General features: G+C 40.0%; 1 protein-coding gene across 2 annotated transcripts in view; it reads right to left on the bottom strand.

Annotated features, from left to right (window-relative positions):
- fhit (fragile histidine triad diadenosine triphosphatase) overlaps window positions 1–14,518 on the bottom strand; it is a 369,232-nt gene that overhangs the window by 334,769 nt on the left and 19,945 nt on the right. The window contains exons 2-3 of one of the 2 annotated variants that reach the window (XM_082156593.1): window positions 6,884–6,942; window positions 6,588–6,651 (exon numbers count right to left, since the gene is read on the bottom strand). The gene's annotated coding sequence lies outside the window, so the exon portion shown is untranslated. The remainder of the gene's footprint in view (window positions 1–6,587; window positions 6,652–6,883; window positions 6,943–14,518) is intronic. The other variant, XM_082156592.1, reaches the window with a different exon arrangement.

The raw sequence follows: 14,518 nt of genomic DNA, 5'->3' as shown, positions 1-14,518 counted from the left end.
CAAACCAATGATACATAACTAATTACACATTTGGACATACATTAAATGATACATTTGTCATTGTCTGTCCTTTCTGTATGACATATCATATCAATCATGACTCTGCACAGTCACTATTGAGCATAACCCCATTCTACAGTCAGTTCTGGTCAAACAAACCACTCTGCTTCCTGTCACCTCAAGATGTTTATAACCACACAGTGGCCATTTGCATTTGAGCATTTGGTTATCAAGCTTACTTTTATATATGTTTTGGTTATTTGGGGTCAAAACAAATTCAGATTCATGAAGCCTGTTTTTTAGACAGTAGATTTTATTTGAAACTTGATTTTGGCATGTGGTATTTCAAAGTAGCATACACAGTGCATTCAGGCTATACATTATAGTATGTACTGCATAGTATGCGTTACCTTATTGAAACTTGAGTTGAACCTACTGACTAGTTGAGCTAACGGAACACCATTTATTATCAGTGCATGCTAAAATGGACTGAAATAATGACCTTCCTTTCCATTAAACTATCAAACAGTTTGGTATGCCTTTAACATGTAAGAGCCATGCACAGGTATACAGGTGGGTGATAAACCAGTGGATAAATTGGCAAATTTAAAATATGAATGCAAAAAAAAAAAAAGAATGACCATAGCATGGTCAGTATAGTTCAATGTACAAACTAATGAGCTGGTTCTTGGTTGAATCGTTTAAATAGACTCTGTTGGTTTGAATCAGTCTGACAAAGCAGATACTGAATCAACATCAATAAGTTCTCATTACTTGCAGAGATGTCTGTTTCAAAATGCAAACCAAAAAAGGTTTGTGAAACTTAAATTGTGAAATTACTGATATGACGGACAACCTAAATGCAAGGAAATGCTAGATAAAAACCAAGTGCAAACAGCCGCCTTGTTGCCAGATGCTATTTATACTAACTCCCCCCACCAATTGTCTGATTAAACCACACAAAATTACTTTTGATGCGAATGACCCGAGTTTGAATCCGCTTATTTTCGAACTCAGGGGCTGTTTACACAACACAGTTTTCAACTAAAAATGGGAAAACTTGGGCTACATTGTCATCTGTCAGCAAAAAACAAAAGGAAAAACTTTTCTGTTTTTAATATCGTTGTTGTGTAAACGTACCCTCATTCTTTATCTTCTTAATATAAGTTAAAGCATTAACTAACGTTAACTAAATGGATCCTTCTTTAAAGTGTTACCATATATTTTGGTAACACTTTAAAGAAGGATCCATTTAGTTAACGTTAGTTAATGCTTTAACTTATATTAAGAAGATAGCCTATATATATATATATATATATATATATATATATAATTATATTAAACAAAAACTTTAGACGGACTTATGGCGTGTTCACACCAAACGCGAATTTAATTAATTGCACGAGATTACATACAAAGTCAATGCAAAGAAGCGAATGAAACAAATTGGGCAACGCGTTTGGCGCGAACGCTCGATATTCGCCTCAATCGCGTACGTCTTCCGCAATTTCAACTCGAGCGGAAAATTCGCATGACACTTAGAAATTGTGTTGTTGTTGATGATGTGCATGAAGACACTCCTTTTCGCACAGTGTTTTTATATAGGCGAGTGATGCGATAAACAAGAAACATCCCGCGAGTAATCTGGAGCGAGTAACGCAATGCAAATATACACTTCGCGTTTGGTGTGAACACACCATTAGAGTCAGGTGTCATATATAGTCAGGTGCTGTGTAGGCTGTAGTAAGAACACGATCATAAAGGATAACTAAAGGAGTCTTTAATAGTAAATTACACTAGGAACATTTAGGAGAATCGCAGGAAATAACCACGCTAAAAATAAACAATACCAGACCCTGAAACAAAGGAAACTGAGGGCTTAAATACAAGGAGAGATCTACTGAACAGAAACAGGTACGTAGAACTAATTAACAAGTAAGGAAACTAGGGAACACAGACAAACCAGAACAGGGAAAACAGAACCAAAACACAATGAAACTAAACGTAGAAATACACGTTAAAATATTGTAATTATAATTTTTTATATATTGTGATTCGTTTATATTATGCCCAAACTCTCAAGAAATGTCTCGGGTCCTTCCTTCATTGTAAGTCTACGAGATAATTATTTTCACCAGTTTTATTGTTTTCCAAGTGAATTTTTTTCGTCTAAACCTCCAGAGTCAGCAGGCTATTAATAGATGGTACAACAGAACATTAAAACTTGATATCAGATCACAAAGTTGACAGTGTTTGCTTGTCCTAACATGCCATATTCTTGTCATTAATTTCATTTGTTTACACATTTCAGTCATTCAAAATTAGTCAGCAATTTGCAATCTCATGCACTAGTCTCGCTTTCTGTGAATGGGTTTCTATTTAACCATGATTCTGCAGTCTCTAGAACCAAGGTAGTTACCAAGACCAAGGCCACTGAGAAAAGGAGCAAATTAAAGTAATTCATACAAACTGAAAAGCACAGGGGCAGTTCTTGTTGCCTGGGATACGTATTCCCACTGGGAGAAAATTAACTTGTCATAACTAAGAAAAGTATAAGCAGTGGGGTGGTCAGACTGGTAAAGCACTAGCAGTGGGAGTTTTTTATTTGTGGATTTGTTATGACATGTGTTTACAGCTCTACTAAACACCTCATTTCAAATGTCACAAAGATAAGTTGAATAGAAAGAGAATGCAGAGTTTAATTAGTATTACTATTATTAGTACTGTACGTACTTAAGGGGTTGGGATTTGAACAACCCCATGACTATTTTAGGGTTTCAAGTATTTAAGTCATTGCACACTGTTTGTGCATCATAACGATTAACTTTTTACATAAGTACTGTTAACTATTTACAATACGGTATGTATCGTGTGTCTATGTAGTTCCACTAAAGGTGCGTGAGAGAACGAGAGAGACAAACGGAAAGGTCAGCAAAGTATGCTTAACATAAAATTGTCTTTCCTGCTAGATCACAGAGCCAGGAAGTAGATAGATAGTGTTTATAACAAGAGAAATGTGAGAGAAATTTGGTTCTCTTACGAGAGGTCTCTCGTACTGCGTAAGATATCTTACGCTAGGGGAAAATCCTTTTCCGCGAGATATTGAAGCCAAAAATTATCCTTAATTTTGTAATAATGCAAAACGCGTTGCAGCAGCAATGCAGACATAGGCGAGACAGCTCGCGCGCCTATTGGCTGCTCTGCGGCAACTGCAGCAGCCTATCAAGCGAGGCCTGGCGTGACGTCAGACCCAATCAGGGCACTTCGCGCCCGCTGCGTCACGTCCCGCCGAAATGGGCGTGGTCTAGGCCTATAAATATCGCTCGCAGGCAGCTATTATCTGATTTTTCATCCTTCAAGCGAAGCACACGCATCGCTGGAGCTGGATTAGAAGCCGCGCCGTCGAGAGAGAGCACCTTCAGCGGGACGAGTCACTGAAGTCGCTGGCCGCGCCGCCTTCCTGCCTTCCTGCTGCGCTTTCCGGCGCTTATATCCTTCTCTTTTAATTACACTGTATTTCTGTGTGTGTGTGTCGCCGCCGCGACACACATTTCTAAAAGAGCTAGCGTCTTTTTAAAGATGCCTTCCTGCGGCTCGTGCAGAGCCACACTCAGCGACGGGGACCGCCACGTGATCTGCGTTTCCTGCCTGGGTGAGGAACATGCAGCTCTCGCGCTCGCTGACGGCGGATGCCCTCACTGCGAGCTGATGGCAATGGCGACTCTGAGGACTCGCCTAGCCGTCTTCACCGAGACTGCTCCCCCGCCCGCCGCGGCGTCGCGCCGTAAAAAGCGCCGTGCCCAGCGGGCTCCGGAACCCTCCCTCAGCCGCCAAAGCTCGCCGGTTCGCCCGCTTGCTTCCCCGGCTTCTTCTGTTTCGCTTCCTGACGGACAGCGGCCGCCGTCTGCCGCCGCTTCCGTTGATATCGCGGATGAGGAAGCCCTGCTGGGAGAGGATGATTCCTGCTCTATCCTGGCGTCAGGCAGTGAGGATTGGGCGGGCTCTGAGGACCCCGCACCCCCTGCCCGCACTTCGTCAGGCAAGAGAGCTTCCATTGAGACGGAACTCATGCGAGTACTCGCACAGGCCGCGGCGAGCCTCGGCCTCGAGTGGTCTTCGCCTGAGCAGCCCGCTCACAACCGGCTGGATGGATTTCTCCTGCCTGGGGAGCGTGCTTCACCTGTGTCCAGACCGGCGCTTTTTCTTCCTGAGTTACACGAAGAAGTCGCCAAGTCCTGGAGCGCCCCCTATTCTGCTAGAGTGCGTCCTGCTGTTTCTTTGGCATTCTCCGCCGTTGACGATGCCAAGAACAAAGGATACCTCTCGCTGCCGCCGGTTGAAGAGGCGATAGCGGCCCACTTATGCCCGCCCTCCGCTGGACGGCGCGCTAAGCCGGCCCTACCCTCTAAAGCTTGCCGCACGACGTCAAGCTTGCTCCACCGCGCTTTCTCCGCCGCCGGGCAAGCTGCGTCAGCGTTGCACACCATGGCAACGCTCCAGATCTTCCAGGCCGATCTCCTCCGTAAGCTGGATGAGGAAGGACCTGACGCGATCTGCGTGCCGGACTTAAGGAGTGCCACGGACCTCGCTCTTCGTGCTACTAAGTCCGCAGCACAAGCCATTGGACGGACTATGGCTTCTCTCACCGTGTCTGAGAGACATCTCTGGCTGACGCTCTCGGAAATGGCCGAGTCTGAACGCACCGCGTTCCTCGACGCCCCGCTTTCCGCCACAGGCCTCTTTGGATCCTCCGTCAAGGATTTCGCGGAGAGATTCGCAGAGGTACAGAAAGCGTCTCAGGCTATGAAGCACTTCCTCCCGAAGCGCTCCAGCTCTGCAGCAGGCCGTGCGAAACCGTCTGCTCAGAGCTCACAGCCACAGCCACCGTCCACTGCCTCCACTTCACAGCGCCGCCAGGCCAGAAGCGCGAGACCGCGCTCCCGCTCATCCGGTCGCCGCCCCGCAGGACGCGGCTCGCGACCTAGGATCACGGTGAAGCCCGAGGCCCCGAAGTCGTCCTAGCACAGCTAGGAAAACGACGGTGTTCCAGTCCCGCTGCGGCCGGACTCACACCAAAGCTATTCGCTCGTCCAGTTCCAGAAAATGTGACTGTTCCAGTGTTTTCTGCAGCCAACAAGTCGGTTCTGTCACCCGCTTGCCTGCACACAAATGCCGTTTTCACGGCTACCCAGATAAATCCCCAAAAGAGTGTATTTTCTGGTGTCCCGGCCACGGCCGATGGTGTTTCGTGTGTAGTAAGAATGCCCACTGCCCAGTGCCCATCCCTACACATAAGCACAGCCTGTCACACAGAAGAAATGGACAGCACCTGAGTTAAATATATGAGTGTCACAGCAAAGGGTCTGAATACTTAGGACCATGTGATATTTCAGTTTTTCTTTTTTAATAAATGTGCAAAAATGTCAACAATTCTGTGTTTTTCTGTCAAAATGGGGTGCTGTGTGTACAATAATGAGGAAAAAAAAGAACTTAAATGATTTTAGCAAACGGCTGCAATATAACAAAGAGTGAAAAATGTAAGGGGGTCTGAATACTTTCCGTACCCACTGTATGAACATGCAACGGGAGTCAAGTAACAGTCCCTAGTCACAAGACACTATTCTCTTACCACTGTAACTGTAGCAACAGAGACCAAAGTAATATCAAAGATGGTGACGTCCATTAAAGTAGCCACTCGTTTGTGCAGCGCATACCGGCTCTCTTGCACTTTATGACACACTTGTATTAGCTGTCCAGGGCTGCATTTCCCGAAGCCACCTATGGTCGCAAGTTTCATTTGTTACCAACACAATTCAACGGAACGTGCGACCAAACGCACCCCAGTCCGATTCCGTTCACACAGCACAAGTTTTCTGAGAATGCAGTTGTGAGTCCTGAAAATGTATGGGTGTGCGTATTCTGTAAGGATGCATTAATTCGATCAAAAGCAAATAAAATAGGTAAATCGTGGCCATGTTGTAATAATTAGTTTTCTCAATTAAAACAAGAGAATTAGTACAATGTGGCCATGATTTACCTAAAACAAGGGAACAAATTGTTAAGTTGTGGGAACAATTTTATAGAAATGGGATTGAAAATGGGAACAAAATAAAATATGGACAAAAATTTGTTTTGGAAACAAATTCTTAATTTGTTGACACAGCATCTATTTACAGTTTCCACAAAAATATTAAGCAGCCCAATTTCCAACATCGCTAAATCTAATAATAAGAAAAGTTTCTTAAACACCAAATTGGTGTATTAGGATGATTTCTGAAGGATCATGTGACCTTCATGTGAAAATTCAGCTCCACTTTAGCAACCACACATTAGCATAGTAGTGGAGAGTTTTAGGAACACTAGAACTGCCAGTAAACCTGAGCATGTAGAGATTTGGGGAAAATCTAAATCAAGAGGGCCTTTTACTGTAGGGGGCCTACATGCAGCCCCATTTTACCATACTTTTATTTAAGGGAGCCCACCATACTCAGAAAAAAGGACAGAACAATGGAATGCAGCCAGTGTTTGTATACTCTAAAAGACAGGACAAAAGAACAACAGAAAGAAGCAGCACATTATCATTTTACCTCATCTCTGGAGTCTTCTGGGATTGGTGTCACATGTGCTGCTCTCTGAAGAGCTGATACGTTTCTGCATAGCATGAGCATAGTCTCAATGAGCAGAGCGCGCTACAACCACTGCCAACTACCAGAAACATCTGCTGGGCTCATTTAAAGTGCGCTAGCAGTTCTCCTACTTGTTTTATCTGTAATCAACTTGTTTACAAGTCCACCAAATAAAATAAAAAAACGGTGCGAGAGAGACAAAAAATCAATGAACCTGGCTGATTTCATTGTCAAAGCGATGCAATAAATACACTTACCTTCAGTGTGTGAACTTTCCCTCAGCGCCCAGCTCATGTAATTAATGAGAGAAGAGAGCCTGAAACAAACACACACACACAGACATGAAACAACACTGTGTCATTACTGGTAAACCTGGACAACTGTGTTTATTATTAAGGCATCATTAGAAACCTAAAAAAACTAGCGTGCTTCAGGTTAGCCAATGCTAATTGAGACAACAGGGAGATTCAGATGGGTGGTTATGTTGCTTTACTTGAAATGTGTCTGGATAAAAGAGAGTTTGAGCTATATTTTATGCACAGCTAAAGTCAAATGGGTCCTGCCGTGGAATAAAAGAGTTAGGCCTATAAATTAGTTAACCAGCTAGAAAATGCTAACTACCAGTAATTGCTAATTACTAATTTGTCAGTTAGCTTAAACACACTATGTTAAGACGCTATTGACATTGAAGGGTTTAACTTTTCCTTTTTTTAAAAGCCTTTTTGTCACATGACTTCCATCCAAGAAACAGAAAACAAATTCTACTTGTTATTGCTAGTTGGCGGCAGGATATTCTCAATCTAGACAGTATTGTAGTTGACAAACATTTGAACAGCATTTGTTTATTTGTTAGTTCCAGTCCGCAAATTTGATTGTTTGAGCAACATAGAGATCAGATAATTAGTCCAAAAGCCTGGAATTGTTCCCTGTTATGCTCACACGATTTAAGCTTTGTTATTCACATTCCAAACTGTGCATTAGTATGACCCATTAGTATGCACATGACAAAACAAAAAAAACATAAATAAAGATAAATATTTGAAAATACTCTGGCCATGAATTAAGAATGAATTATTCTTGTTATTGAATTTATTATTATTGTGTATCGTTTTAGGTAAATCATGGACACATTGTACTATTTTGTTCTCTCAATTAAAATGAGGGAACAAATTACTACAACATGTCCACGATTTACCTAAAACAAGGGAAGATATTACCCAGTTGTAGGAGCAATTTAACTAAAATAGAATGAGGGAACCAATCAATCCCCACGTTATGTGTGTGGCTCTGTACATTAGTGCTGGAGTAATTCTTTCTGCAAGGTTACATGGTGAAGGCAATGGGTGGCAAAAAGTGATTGAGTGAGTTATTGCATTATTGACCCAACAGATTCACCCAACTTTGCTTCATTCAGAAACAAGACACCACTTGTGTTTTTATAGGATCTAAAGAACACTTATTACCCGGACAGTCCCCCCCCAAAGCATTCTGGTATCTTGCACCTTATAGTTCACCATCATCCTTTGCAGGGCTCAAATCTACCTTGTAGTTACCAATTCAGTTTTTTTCAACCACTAGCCTCCACCACCTTCATTTTTAAAGATAGTTCTCCATGACAGCTTATTAATGAAACCAATCGGTCATTCTGTACATGGCTGATCCAAAATATTCAGTTTAAGATGAAACAGGCTATGACCTCTACATACTGTAGAACTCTAAACGAGATTCAAGTAAACATGCAGTCTTTAACAAATTCTGAAACATCACACATCACTTTTTATGCTTGGCAGCTACTTTCTCATAGCTTTGCATGTCTGATTATTCTGGCAAATTAAAGCTGTTTTGTTTTCCATGCACAATAATTACACCCATTGTCCATTCAAGCATCATCATGAATTACGCATCCCAGACCATTAACATTGGTTATTTTTAAACGTTATAATTTTTGAATGTGGGCAGAACACCGCTTCTTAAACAATTAAAATTGAATCCATCTCCAGCGCTGGGTAAATCAAATATTTACGAGTTGACTACCTTAATGTTTTCTCCGCTCTAAGCAACATGAGAACCATCCAGATGCAACATGACAGGACTGAGAAATGCCGACCTTGTGCAGAGAAGAAAAAAAAAAATCCAAATAGAGAGACGGCAGTAAAACATGTTTTGTGCCTTATAATGAGTCTTGTATTATTACACAGGCAACTTGGAGAACACTATGAAACAAATGAGGAGCAAAACATTGGCAGCTGTAGCACTCAGCAGCATACATTTCTGAAGGTTAAAGTGAGTACAAGTGATATTTACCATCTACTGCCTTTTTTTTAAAGGCCCTTGTCCCATTCAGCAAGTAATTTACCTGAAAATAATTCTTAAATTTTTTGACATCCCGACCCAAATAGGTTTGTAAATCTCAGAAAATCTATGCATTTCTGGATGTAATATTCATTATGTTTTAAAAATGAACACTTTAAACAGGCATTGTGTGCTTTTTCAGCCTGATCATTTAAATATTCATCATCATGTGCATCTTTAGAAGTTTCTGAAAATTCCAAATCAATCAAGCAATAAATAAAAGAAATAAATGAAAAAAAAGTGCAGAATAAATGACTGTAGTTGTATATAACCCAAAAGATCTGTACAACCTTTTTGTCTTCAACCCTGCATCGTACTCGAAAATGCTGTTTGCACATCATGCTACATGTATTTCCCAGTTGCTTTAGGTGTTAAAAAGCTTTCTGTTGCCACAGGGAGGTGAAGTATAAAGAATCAAATATAAGTATAATAGTAAAGTACGGATGGATGGATGGATGGATGGATGGATGGATGGATGGATGGATGGATGGATGGATGGATGGATGGATGGATGGATGGATGGATGGATGGATGGATGGATGGATGGATGGATGGATGGATGGATGGATGGATGGATGGATGGATGGATGGATGGATGGATGGATGGATGGATGGATGGATGGATGGATGGATGGATGGATGGATGGATGGATGGATGGATGGATGGATGGATGGATGGATGGATGGATGGATGGATGGATGGATGGATGGATGGATGGATGGATGGATGGATGGATGGATGGATGGATGGATGGATGGATGGATGGATGGATGGATGGATGGATGGATGGATGGATGGATGGATGGATGGATGGATGGATGGGGCTGTTTAGAAATCAATTCAGCTCAGACCACTCACATAAACAACAATGGCCAAAAATATCTTGAAATATAATTATTTTGTTTACTTCATTGTGAAAATAATTATAGATAAAGACCTCTTACAATAGCAATGCAAGAAAGCCTGAGAGAAACTAGGTTACATGTTCATGTGACCCTGATGATGTGACTAAGGCTTGATGGAATGTAAGCCCAAGCGTCCTCGTCCCACCCATCTTAAGAGGACACATTCGAGTCAAGGCAAAAATCCATTTATCAAGACAATGTTGGAAAAACCCAGCGGTCCATGCGGAGACGTAAGCTGGCAACAGAGCTGACTGACTGGCAGTGGCTGGTTATTACCAAGCCTGTTCCAACACCCGCGGGAAGAAACGGTCCTTTTTTTGGTCTCCTTTTTTTTCCTCCATGGCAGGATCTCCCGAAGGTGACAACCGAACGAACAAGGCGACTGAAAGTGTCAGTAATTAAAAGCGTTGATTAAACTGACGGAAAGAGGACACGCAGAGAGGAAAACAAGGTTCAGGAGAGACAGCAGCGGTGGAAATCTCAATATATAACTCACTCTCTGAAGAAGCGGGACAAAAATCTGTCACATTAGTGGAAATGACGAGACTATTGTTTTCCCTTTCTAAAAAACTAATTTCATAGACTTTCAGTGAAGGCATGATGTTCACTCTGCTCTTTCCGTATAACGCAAGTGAATGGTGACCAGAAATGAATGGTCATCCAAAAATGACAGATTATCGTATAATGTTATTGTATGACTTCAGAAGACAAACAAGTAACAAACTAGTCATATGGTCCATTTTAATAATGATTTGTCATTTTTTTAAGCTTGACAGCCCCTGGTGATCATTCACTTTCATTGTAAAAGAAAAGAGCAGCTTAGAAATTCTTCAAACAAATGTCTTATGTGTTCCACAGAAAAATCATCAGATTTTTTTAGGTAAACTATTCCTTTAAGAGCAAAGAACTTTAAAAGAACCTGAAAAATATAAGATGCTCAGATTTCACTAACAGCTGAAGAGCTCTTAGAAGGTTACTTCTTAAAAAAGAACACGTTATTGTGTAAGAATTTTGAACACCCTATAGTAGAGGACTATTGATTCTGCTGTGAGTATTTGTAATCTTGGAGTCCAAGCCTACAGGCTATTAAACTTCAAAAAATAAATGCATGTAACCTCCGCTCCTGTGCCGGAGAAACTAAACTAAAAACAACCCAGCTCTGATTTCTTTCCTTTGCTGACAAGGTTTTAATTTAGCCCTGATTTAGCTTGAGGACACTGAACTGCAACCATCAAAAAGTTCCCAAAACCAAGAACTTTAAAATGTACATACATTAAACACAAAGTAAAAAAAAAAAACATGCCTAATTGTGGATGCAAGGAAAATGGCATCAAGTATCATCAATATATGATGTGACACTGTGAGGAAAGCATCTTCCCTTGATTTGATAGAAGTTGTGTTCAAGTGAGTTTTCACTTAAAATAATTTTGAAACATCCTTGAATTTATAATTCGGTTACACTATAGCCCTTATGTTGTGTTCGGGTCATTTTGACCCGGAGAGGATTTTCCCGTACCCGGAAATGCTAGTTAATGTTATTTTTGCATATATTTGGTATAATTGCATTGGACTAAAATTTACTGACTTTACTCACCCAGAGTTTAACAACTTCCCCAAATAAGCTGATACTGTTTTTTTCCCCCACATTGTAACACTTGAGATGTTCCTGGTCAAAAATGGCCCTACAAAAAATTGCTTAAAAATCTATCATTATAATGCTACATCATCACCAAATATTGGATTCAATACTTTAATCAACTTGTTTTCTTTCAATTAGGATAGGTTTAATATTTATTTGGGGAATTGATCGATCGTAGGCCTTATTTATCTGAGCCTACATACCTCTTTTTTGTGTGTGAAAAAAAGCATTATTTGTGGATAATTTTGTCAATTTTCAATGGCAGGGGTTGGGGGAATTAAGGAAGTTAAGTTCCTTAATCAGGAAATTTGTTTTGAAATGCTTTTATTTTGTACAAAATGGCACAGTCACATTTGTGAAGTTCCCTGTCAAAAATGACTTTTTTCACCAAATATTGGATTCAATCTTTTTGTCTACTTGTTTTCTTTAAATTAGGACAGGTTTTGTATTTATTTATTTTTTTTAAACTGATTGATCGTATGCCTCATTGATCTGAGCTTATATTGGTCAAAAATTACTGTTCACTAAAAATTTAAGGGGCAGTCGAAAATCAGAGAAACAATTCAGTTTGTTCAGGAGTGTGTTCATCATGTTCACGTATGAACATGTGGGCTTGCAAAAATAAAGGCTTCGGACCTGCACATGTGTGGATACATACATACTTGTGCATCTGCGCACATACACACACACACACACACACACACACACACACACACACACACACACACACACATTCAAGTGCACAAACAAACTATTTTGAGTATTACAGGCTTTCTTTTTCAAAGAAATTAACTTTATTCTCAAATCGATGAGGCTCAGATCAATAAGGCCTACGAACAATCAGTTTCAAAAATACAAAACCTGTCTTAACTGAAAGAAAACAAGTATACAAAAAGATTAAATCCAATATTTAATGATAAAATAGCGTAACGAGTGATTTATAAGCAATTTTTGTGTAGGCCGGTCTTTTTTGCCTGGGAACACCACGGGCCCTATCATACACCTAGCACAAGCTGTTAGTAAATCTGGCCCTTACTGTTCAATTACAAATTTGCTTGTATTTATTTGTTTGTATATTAGTTTTGGTTTCTTTAAAAAACAGCCTTCTAAAAAGCCCAATCTACTCTTATTGGTCAGCCGGCCCAGTCTATTGTGATTGGTTAACCGCTTAAAATGTGTGTCTGAAATGTAATGCCACTTTAACTGGCAAGTCAAGACACAGTCAATAAGAACAAGCAGATCGACCCGAACCACCTTCACAAGCACAACGTTTCACAGCTGTATAATTTATACCTCTCTTACATTTCAGATGTGATGTCAACTCTGTCGTTTCTCAGTTAGCACAGTGACCTGTACTGTTCTCCACAGTTTAGAAAGAAGTCATTTGAAAAAAAAAAGGTGAGAACGCAACAATATGTCCTGCCGAGGAATAGTGTTAAATATAAATTTGAGCCATTGATTCTTCAATTTTCCTTTGGAAGACCATGTAATGATGCTTTGCCCTCAGAGTAAAAAGCTTTTTCTAGACATAGTGATAAACTCTTCCAGGCTTTAGAACTACCTTTGTTTGAGGCATTATGCAAATGTATTACATGGTGATGTAGCCATGTTACGGAAACAATGGCGGGACTACAAATGAGGCATTTAAGGAAGGGGTTTTCTGTTGGAGAGATCATATTCCTTTGACATTGACTTTGTGCACTGTAACTTTGCAGATTGTTTATAGCATGCATGAAAAGCTATAAGCTAATACACACTAAAGGAAAGGTAAGGAAAAATTAAATAAAACCTTAGTCCTCTTTAAATGACAAAAAAAAATTAAATATCCACAAAAAGTAAGAGCTTACTCAAGACAGCAATCTCACAGGCCACTGGTTGGTTAAATCATAATTCAGATTTGATACTTTCACTGCTTCAAGATACATTATCTACTGTAAGCTTCTGGATGTACTAAGAGCTGTCGCTTATTTGAGCAGAGAATAAGAGACTGAGATAAAACTGAACAGAGAAAGTGATGACCTCATAAATGGCACCACCACACATATCAGAAGCTTGTGAAAAAGCAGTGCAGTTGAGGCTAACTTAAAAAGAAAGGATTAGAACAAAAACATTCCAACAAGATGACGACTGACCTTGATCAGACTTCAGCCAGAATAAGATGAGTTGTGTTCTATTGAGAGGACTTAGTGGATGACAGAAAAGGTTTCATGAATAACTCTAAGCTTAAAGAAGTGTGGAGCTTTTGGCTACCACACAGTCTGCCTCCGCTACGGTTATTAAAGACGATAGAGTATCTGACAGATAAAGATTTTTTTCAGTTCAAGGATTTTGAACATTATTCTTAGTAAAACTATGGGTTAAGTATTTAACTATTCTTAAGACCTAATCTGCACAATGAAATGCATTTAAATGAAATCCCTTTGGCACGACACTAAAGTGAACTATTCCGTAATGCCTTCATTTCATTTAAATCAGAAAGTCTAAATTCCCAGTTTAGAACAACAGAATTCCCCTTAAAAAAAGACTTTCAATGTGATTTAACAGAGATCTAAGTGCATGGCATGCTACAAAACAAATGAAATGTATCCGTTTGATCTTTATAATCTGCTAAACAAATGGTTGTTTCTTTACATGCCATCTTTCGAGCATTGGACAATAAAACCTTGGTCAGATTTAAAAAAGAAAAAGCCTTACATCCATGCAACACGTTATGAAAAGGTTGTTGTATTTTTCATAAGCTTGTTTTTGGCTTATGGTAGATTATAAATGATGAAAGGGCCCATATTATTGTTGTGCTTTTATAAACACACAGTGTTAAAAATATGCAGTGAAGCATTTTTGTTAAAATATTTTATTATTATTATTAAAAATGATTATTAAAAATGATGACGATTATTATTATTATTAAAAATACATTAACAGATTTGGGCTGGGGCTAGATTCCTGGTCAAAGATTCTGCACTCGATTATGTCAAAATTACACTTTTCAGACTGG

The sequence above is a fragment of the Leuciscus leuciscus genome (assembly GCF_965113295.1).
Source record: "Leuciscus leuciscus genome assembly, chromosome: 23".
In the NCBI taxonomy this organism is placed as follows: domain Eukaryota; kingdom Metazoa; phylum Chordata; class Actinopteri; order Cypriniformes; family Leuciscidae; genus Leuciscus; species Leuciscus leuciscus.
The sequence above is the reverse complement of the archived record's forward strand: the minus strand, read 5'-3'. Positions and strand labels throughout refer to the sequence as shown.